The following is a 9766-nucleotide window of genomic DNA, read 5'->3' as shown; positions in this document are numbered from 1 at the left end:
TGTGTGTGTGTGTGTGTGTGTGTGTGTGTGTGTGTGTGTGTGTGTGTGTGTGTGTGATGGTGCCTGAACTCTCGGTATGGGCACTGTCCCTCAGCTTTTCAGCTCAAGGCTAGCGCTTTACCACTTGAGCCACAGTGCCACTTCTGCCTTTTTCTGCTTATGTGGTGCTGAGGAATTGAACACAGAGCCTCATGCATGCGAGGCAAGCACTCTACCCCTGAGCCAATTTCCTAGCCCTATTTTTATTTTTATATCTTCATTGTAAAGATGATTACATTGTAAAGGAGGTTACAGTTACATTAATAAGGTAATGAGAACAGTCCTTTTTCAACAGTGTCACCCCCTCCCTCATTTTCTCCCACTTACCCCTCCCTACTCCTCATTGTCCCATTTGTATAGTTCATTTTCAACATAGTGTTAAGTGAGTATCATTTTTGCATTAGTTCATCCTTTGTCCTGCTGTTTCTGCGATTCCCTGTCCCTTTCATGGATCAGATTAACTTATATATAAGACAAAGGGTACAGAAAACTAAAACAGAAAAAAATAAAAGACTGTATACAGGACATAATAAGAACCTCGTTTCCGATTCTTAGAGTTCATATTGATACACTTCATTATATACGGTCCTATGCACTTACCCACTGAGTGTTGAGATCCCCTGTGAAGAATACCGTAGATATAGTCTAGGTCTTACACATGAGGGAAACCATGCAGCCTACATTTCTTCGGGCCTGGCTTACTTTGCTTAATATAATTTTTACAGATCTTTTCCATTTCCTTATGAGTGGGGCAATGTCATTCTTTCTGATGGAAGCATAGAACTCCATTGCATATAATGCTGTCATGAACATGAATGTGCTGGTAGCTTTAGTGTGGCTTGGTTTGGGTGAATGCCCAAAAGTGGGATTGCTGGGTCATAGGGGAGCTCTACGTTTAGTCTTTTGAGGAATCTCCATACTGCTTTCCAGAGTGGTTGAACAAGTTTACACTCCCATCACCAGTGTAATACCTGAAGAGAGTAAAGACCTAACTTATTTTCTAAAATCATAATTTTTGAACCATAATAACTTTCGAATTTACTCAAGGTATTTGTTTTTTTCTTTTTTATATAATTTTATTGTTACTATTAATGTGTTGTACAAAGGGGCTACCACTTCATAAATCAAGTAATGAATATATTTCTTTTGGGGGGCAATGTCACCTCTTCCTTTATTTTCCCCTCATATTCCTGCCTTTATTTTTACTTTTTACAGTTTTTTGTACTGCTTAATTTTCTTTTTTTTTAATTTATTGTTATTGTAGAGTTGATATACAGAAGAGTTACAGTTACATGAATCAGGCAATGAACACAATTCTTTTTGAACCACGTCTCCCCTTCCCTCTCTCTCTCATTTTTCCCTCCTGCCTCCACCACAAACCATACAAACTAACCTACAAGTAAACACACTGAATTATACACACACACACACACACACACACACATACGCAAATACATGCGTGTACGCACGCGCACATGCCACGGGACCTGATAAATTATGTAGACATTCACACACTGAGACCAAAGGAGGATACTCATATGAGTGGTTGACAAAGGCTCAAAAGCCATGTGTATATGGTCATATAAAACAATATTTTATGAAATGAACTACAAGAAAAGCAAACAAGGAAATTTTTTAGTTGCCATTGTTGCTGTTTTTGTTTCTTTTCCTTTTGTCTTGTTAATTTGTTGTTAGTTTGTTAGTTTTCGTTTTCATTTATTTTTCCTTTTTTCACATGAAACTTTTCTATGTTGCATAGATTAAGTTTAGATATCATTCATTGTGTTAAACTAATTCATAATTATGTCTACAGGCTAATGAACGCCAAGGATGAATTGAAGGTCTCAAACATGATGTTTCAGTACAAATACTGATTATATGGAAATCTGCCAGATAATACTTCATTCTGTTGGGAAGAACACTCAATTTATAATCTCATGACCAGGTTTGAATGCAGGTTCAATCTTTTAATTGAAGGTCTTTGGAGGACTGAAATGCATAATGGTCTCAGTGAATATTTTCCTCCATGAGCTTCCCGTTGTTTGTTGTGAAAAGAACCATGTAACAGTGAACAAAACCAGTCATCTTGAGGAATATTTTTTTTTAAGATTAAGAGTTTTGCTATATTAGGTGGGAGAGATTCATGAAAAGAGTCAATGGGAACTGACACACTCCAATGTCAATGTCTAGGGGCTGGTGAATAAGATAATAGTGTGTTTAGTCTTTAGTATGGAAAGGAAAGAGGTATTAAACTCTCACTAGGTGAACTCTTATTTTACTCAGCCAGATACACAGTAAATCTGTATATTCTGAGGAAATAACAGCAAAAAATATTCATTATATGCCTAAAATGAAAGAATTGTGAAAGAATTTGAAGATTTATTGCTACTGACTTTCTAATATGTGTTTTGAAATAATACAATGGTGATGGTTATCCTTGTTGTTCATGCATGCACAAACACTCCTAAATTTTCAAATCCATAGACTTCACCTGACATGCATAGAAACAACCATGTCCCTGATCTCCTTATAATCATGAAAGGAACATATTAGGATAATTACTTGATTTCCTTCCTTATTTATTCTGATCTATTTATGCAATCACATCCTTTTTTAATGCAGTACACCATTTTCAGCTGTTTCCTTGATCATCTTGTAACATTTCCTTTAAAGCTGGGGTCACAGTGTGTAATCCCTGTAGATCCCTACTCACATTCTGTCTGCCTAGAGGTTATGAGCATCACAGAACTAAACCCCCATTGGTGCTGATATCACTTAATTCCCAAAATCTGCTTTTGTTTAACTTCAAAGTTTAAATGGTTTGTACTCATTTGTAGTAATTATAATGTACCTATAAACTTACATGTAAATACAACAGATGGTAAAAGACAAAAAATTCTACTTGCATGTGATAAACAGGACTTTAAACATTCACAGAGTGAGACCAAAGGAGGATATTCTTAGAAGAGGGCTACAAAGGCTCAATGGCTATGTTCATATGATTATTAAAATGTTTATAAAAATGACCTCCAAGAAATGGAAATTGTAAGTTTTTTGTTATTTTACTTTTTGTGTTTTCCCCCTTTGTCACTGTTCTGTATTTCTGTACCATTTGTCTTATATATGTTTATCTTTTTTACTGAGGGTAAAGGGGAGCATAATATGGGACAAGGGTGAATGAATGCAGCAGTGATACTCACTAGATACTATGTTAAAAATGAACTATACAACTTGTAGAGGAGAGGATCAGGAAGGAAAATATTGAGAAAAATGAGGAAAGAGGTGACACTGTTCAAAAAGAAATATGATCATTACCTGATTTATGTAACTGTAACTCCTCTGTACATCTCCTTTAAATAAAATAAATGGTATGTACTTGATATTATGAGAGATTACTTCATAAATAGAATAAACTACCAAATTGTTATCCCTTTAAGAATTAGTATAAATATTTTGAGTAGGCAATGTTTTAAATTGGTTAAAGTGACATTTGAAGCAAAGATTAGAACTTACCTAGGACTACCATATACTGTGTAGGAAGAGGTTATACTGTAAAAACAGACAAAAAGTTGGGACCTGGTAGCTCATACCAATTCTAGCTACTCAGAAGCCAGGCTGATTTGAAGCCAGGCTGAGCAGGCAAATTCATCATGAGACCCTTATCTTCAATTAATCAGCAAAGTGCCAGAAGTGGAGATGTGGCTCAAGTGGTACAGTGCCATCCTTGAGTGTGAAAAAGTCAAATGAAAGCCTTGAATTCAAACCTAGCATAAAAAAGCATAAAAGGCAGGCAGGCAGGCAGACAGACAGAAGAAAGAAAGAAGAAAGAACGGAAGGAAGAAAAGAAAAAAGAAAGAAAGAAAGGAAGGAAGGAAGGAAGGAAGACAGGAAGAAAGGAAAGAAAGAAAGGGAGGGAGGGAGAGAGAGAAGGAGGGAGGGAGGAAGGAAGGAGGAAAAGAAGGAAGGTAAAGAAAGAGAGAGAGGGAGAGAGAGAAGGGGAGGGAGGAAGGAAGGAAGGAAAGAAGGAAGGAAGGAAGGAAGGAAGGAAGGAAGGAAGGAAGGAAGGGAAAAAGGAAGGAAGGGAAGAAGGAAGGAAGGAAGAAGGGAAGGAAGGAAGGGAAAGAAAGAAGGAAATTAAAAGAAGTTAGTAATTACTAAAGGAAGCTAAAGATGGAAGAGAGGAACAACATTTATGCATGGTCATAGGTCACATTGATGCATTAGATATTTGTGAGGCACATGTCATGAATACATGACTTTCCCTATATCACTGCATAGAGTAAGCACCAAAAGATAAACTTGATTTTACAATGATAGGATTTGTATATTTTAAATATACTTAAGACATTTATAGGAATAATTATAAATTGAATATGAAAATTAGAAATAAGTATTACGGGTCAAAACAATTGTATTTGTCTGTATGACAGTAAGGGAAGATGTTAGGTCAAAGAGAGGTGAAAAAAGTTTTCACAAAAGGAGGAAATAGTATCTTTGAGAAAATAAATATGGCACAAATATTTAGATACTGAGATAATTTTGATAATTTTAGCAGTAAAACCATTCAGTGACACCGTAAAACTAATCTACTTGGATGTTTAACTGTGATATTATGTGTAATATTATGCACAATTTGATTTTTAAGTTATAATAAAGGAGAAAAGGTGTTGTTAATCTCTATTGATGTCTGGAGCTATTTAAATTTTTAATTACCTATTACTATCTTCAAGTTTCTAATTATGATTTTTAAATAGTTGCAAAAGTAGTTTCAACTCAACATGTCAATTTATGAGCACAATGCGTGTTGATCAATGTCATCTCTTTTATCCTTCTCCCCACTAGTGCTTCCAACCACACCCATCCCCTAAAGCTGTGTAGTTTCATATATGCATATTGAGTATTATAAGTATTCATTCATCATTCCTCTCTCCATTTGTCTGCCTCTTTCTCCTTAAGCCTTACCTTTGGTCCCTTAGACAAAACATGTATCACCAAATGATTCAAAAGTAATAGAAAGTATGGAAAATCAGTATAGGATTATGATGAATCTAACTACAAAAGAAGCAAATTATGAACACAATCAGATAGTAAGTTGAACAATAGGTTTGGAAAAACCAGATTTGTGTGTGTGTGTGTGTGTGTGTGTGTGTGTGTGTGTGTCCTGGGGCTTAAAATCAGGACTTGGGTGCTGTACAAATATTTTGCTCAAGACTAGCACTGTACAATATGAGTCACAGCTCCAGTTCTGGCCCTTTTATTGGTGGTTAACTAGAGATAAGTGGCTCTGGGTTGGGTCTGTTCAAGTTAGCTTTGAGTCATAATCTTCAGATCTCAACTTTCTAACTAGCTATGATTACAGACATGAGCCTCCAGTGCCCAGCTGTGATTAATTTCTTAATAGGAGAAAATTTGTACTTGTCTTGTGTCCAAAAGCTCTAATGTCCCACATGGAAAGTCTTAAAATATATTTTATAAAACACAAACAAGAATTCTTGTTTCCAGGGGGCTGGGAAGGTGGCTCAGTGGTAGAGCACTTGCCTTGCATGCATGAGGCCCCAGATTTGATTCCTCAGCACCACATAAGAAAAAGAAAAAAGCTGGAAGTGGTACTGTGGCTCAAGTGGTAGAGCGCTAGCCTTGAGCTGAAGAGCTGAGGGACAGTGCCCAGGCCCAGAGTTCAAGCCCCACCACCAGACCAAAAAAAAAATTCTTGTTTCCATTTCTTGGAGTTCATTTTGATAAATATCATTTTTTTATGTTCACATACACATAGCTATGGAGCGTTTGTGATTCTGTCCTAAGAATATCCTCCTTTGGTCTCACTTATGTTTTGTTTTTTGTTTTGTTTTTGCTTTTCTTTCCTTTTACCCCCTTTGTCTCTGTTTTTTTTTTTATTTCTGTACTTTTTGTTTTGTATGTAAGTTTATCTGTTTGGGGGAATGTAAGGGGAAGTGCTGAAATGGTGGGACAAAGGGTGAACTAATCCAGCAGATACTAACTAAACACTGTTGAAAATGAAGTATACAACTTGGGGGGGGGGTGGTTGGGAGGAAGAAATGAGTGAAAATGTGGGAATAGGTGACACTGTTCAAAGAAGAAATGTACTTATTACCTCATTTATGTAACTCTATTCCCTCTGTACATTACCTTTAAATAAAAAAAATAGAAACACTCCACAAACAAGAACAAGAAGCAGCTAATTGGGAAAAAATTACCCAAATAAGAAATTGCCAATAAATTCAAATTAAAAACAAAAAATAGATGGGACATTTTAGACCATCCACCATGTTAAAGAGTGAAAATCACTGAACCCACAGTGACAATGGACTGAAATTGGAAAAAGATTTAAGGAGCTATAAGACAATTTCATATTATATGCTACACAAAGCATGTTAGCTTCTATCTATACCACCTAGCAAAATTATATTCCAATTGAAAAAAGTAGTTAGATATTGCCACTGCTGTAGGATGATTAATATACAACATAACAATATCAAGAGATAGCAGCTATAAGTGAATCTTGAACACCTCTGCTTGGCATGTAAGTTAGAGTATTAAGAAAATAAATCCATCGGATGTGAACATAACTTTCAGTAAGTTTGAGGAATGTGTTGGGAGCAGGTGACTTGCCAGATACCCCAAAGCTAATGTTGTTCCAGATTTGCAACCATGAAATAAGGAGATCTCATATGCCTCTGTTAAAGTACACTTAAGGTACACTTGGGCATATTCTATAAAAGACTTTTGCACAGATGGCTTATGAACATTTAAATAAAGATATATTTTCGAGGAATAAAGATTAGTTAACTTAGAATGTCACAGACAATTAGAATTGTTTTGTAAGAGGAGTTTCCAGATTGACAGATCAGATGAAGACATTTGATGAACCTTTTTAATACATGCTTATTGAAGGCTGGAAATCATTGTTTACGTACTAACAAATTCAGGGAATAGCAATAGGTCTGAAAAATCAGTGTTAATGTTTATCAATAGGTTAGTGTCTGGAGAGGGGTTAGAGTGACATGTAAAAATGTTGCCCTGTAAATTGGAATAAAAAGAATGAAAAATAGATTTTTTTCCAAATTTGCCATTAGCATTCCTTGTAAAAAAAAAAGTCAAATCAAGATGTAAAACATATTTCTGGATCTCAATTATAAATTGCAAGTGTAGTACTTAATTTAACAGGAATAAATATTAAAAATCTACCCTCCGTTGGGGGAGACTGAGGCTCATGCTTATAATTTTACTACTCAGGAGGCTGAGATTTGGAAGATCATGATTAAAGGTAGTCTGGGTAGAAAGTTCTCAAGACAGAACTGCCCACACAGTATACAACTACAAATGCAAGATGAACTGAATTTATTTTGTAATTAACGTAAATGTTCTCAAAAACCATCAAAAGTGCAAGCAATAACCAACACAAATAATGGTAAATAGGATTAGGAAGTTGGTATTTTCCCTTAAGAATATTTCACATAGTGTTATAACATTAGCCTTATTGAAGCACTTCAGAATCCAAGGTGAGAACATCAAGTCCAGGACATGTCTAATGGAAGACCACCACTCCTAAGGTTACAACTGCTGTCTAAATGTAAATTTTATCCTTATGGAAAATTATCTGTCTCTACCTTTGGCAATGACAGTAGGTTAGAAAAAAATTTCTCTTCTCAGAATTCATATAACTTCAAGCTGTTCTTCACATAATTGCTACAAAAATTTACATAAATAGTATTCAAGAAAAGAAGTTATTTCAGACACTTTCTAAAATGATAAGGCAGATGGATATTCAGGATGATCAAGATTGAGGAGGTACTGAAATGGCATTTTACAGTAGGATTGAAAATTTGGACTCAGATCTAAGTACAAAAATGAAAAGTAGAAATTAATAGGAACCATGTTCAGGGAACTTACTGAGTCACTCAGCGACTCAGGAAGCTGAGATTGAATTTCAAGGATTGCAGTTCGAATTCAGCTTGCACAAAAAATACTATGAAACTTATCTCAAAATTAACATCTAAAACCCGAAAGTGAAGCTGAGTCTCAAGTAGTAGAGTCCAGCCTTGAGTGAAAAAGCTAAGAGATAGTATAGTACCCATGCCATGAGTTCAAGCCCCAGTACTAGAAAAAGAACTCTTTGTGTGTGTGTGTGTGTGTGTGTATGTGTGTGTGTGTATAAAATTACTAAGAGAAAATATAAGGGTAAGAAAAGTTTCTGCTAGGGGCTGGGCAGGTGGTTCAGTGGTAGAGTGCTTGCCTTGCATGCATGAGGCGCTGGGTTCGATTCCTCAGCACACATATGCAGAAAAAGCCAGAAGTGGTGGTGTAGCTCAAGTGTAGAGTGCATACCTTGAGCTGAAGAGCTGAGGGACAGTGCCCAGGCCCAGAGTTCAGGCCCCAGGACTGACAAAAAGAAAAGTTTCTGCTAGCTGTAGCTAATATGATTCTTGTTGAAGGAAAGCGAAAGGGAGAATGATCAGACTAGGAGATATGGGAGATGAGAAATAAATTGGATATTGAGGGTGACCAGATATTAAGGATGAGGGATTCTGTGTTAGACTGAATTAACAGGGTTCTAAATAAGTATGCTTGTAAGGAAATGCTTAAGGTTGGATCCAATCAAAGAGCTGAGAGATCCTTGGCTAGAGTTTGATCCATTCCTCCTTGGTTCTTTCCTTTGAACAATATAGTTCCATTATTATCATGGTTCACATTTTGCTCACTGAGAGCAGACTATCTTTGGGAAGGTGCTAATGGAAGATATTACTGCATTTGGCTCAAGTTTTTAATGACATATTTTATTTAAAAAAATAAACTGAAAACTGTGGTGAAAGTTTACAAACAGTCCAGAGGGAAACCAACATAATTTCTAGATGTTGGGCTCATAGATGGCCTGACAATTTAACTAGGGCCCTAGTTTGCAGTTTTAATGTCTCAAGACAATGGCAACTGGTTTTCTAATGAAATCTATGATGGCCTAAATGGCAGCAGATGTAAGGGCTGTCATATTTGACCTGTCAGGGTGATTTTTCTGAACTTCTGGTCAACTAATCTAACACAGCTTGCAGAGCTATCAAAAAAACTGTTCTAAGCAGTAGTGTCAGAGTAAAATCAAAACTTCATTTTGATAGATATAGATAGATACCTGAGGAAAGCAAAAGAGCTAAAAATTGGTAAGGAACAGAAAAATGTATGACATGGATTTAACATGACATGCTGTTGTTTTTTCATAGAAATGAAAAATATGTCTTCACAGTTGTTCCTACTTTGATTCTTGTTTACATTATTCTAGATCCAGTATATTTGTCCTAATCACTTAACTAAGCACAATAAGACTAATACTACATTTTCTGGATCCATTTTTCCATGACCATCTGAACTGATTTGTTATGATTAATGATGCTATAATAAACATGGTTGTGCTGCTGGCCTTACTGTAACTAGGTTTTTGAACTTTTGGTTAAATGCCCTCATAGGACAGTTCTGTTTCACTTTTGAGGAACATTAGTACTGTTTTGCAGAGTTACTGAACTCATAAACTGCTTTGTAAAATCACAACTGCTTTGTACACTACATTTAAGATAATGATGATAATAATAATAAAGCAGAAATAGAGAAAGAAGGAGAAGGAGAAGAAGACGAAGAAGAAGAAGAAAGAAGGAGAAGAAGGAGAAGAAGAAGGTGGAAGAGGAGGAGGAAGAGGAAGAGGAAGAGGAGGAGGACAAGGAGG

This window comes from Dipodomys ordii, unplaced genomic scaffold (genome assembly GCF_000151885.1).
Source record: "Dipodomys ordii isolate 6190 unplaced genomic scaffold, Dord_2.0 Scaffold85, whole genome shotgun sequence".
In the NCBI taxonomy this organism is placed as follows: domain Eukaryota; kingdom Metazoa; phylum Chordata; class Mammalia; order Rodentia; family Heteromyidae; genus Dipodomys; species Dipodomys ordii.
The sequence above is the reverse complement of the archived record's forward strand: the minus strand, read 5'-3'. Positions refer to the sequence as shown.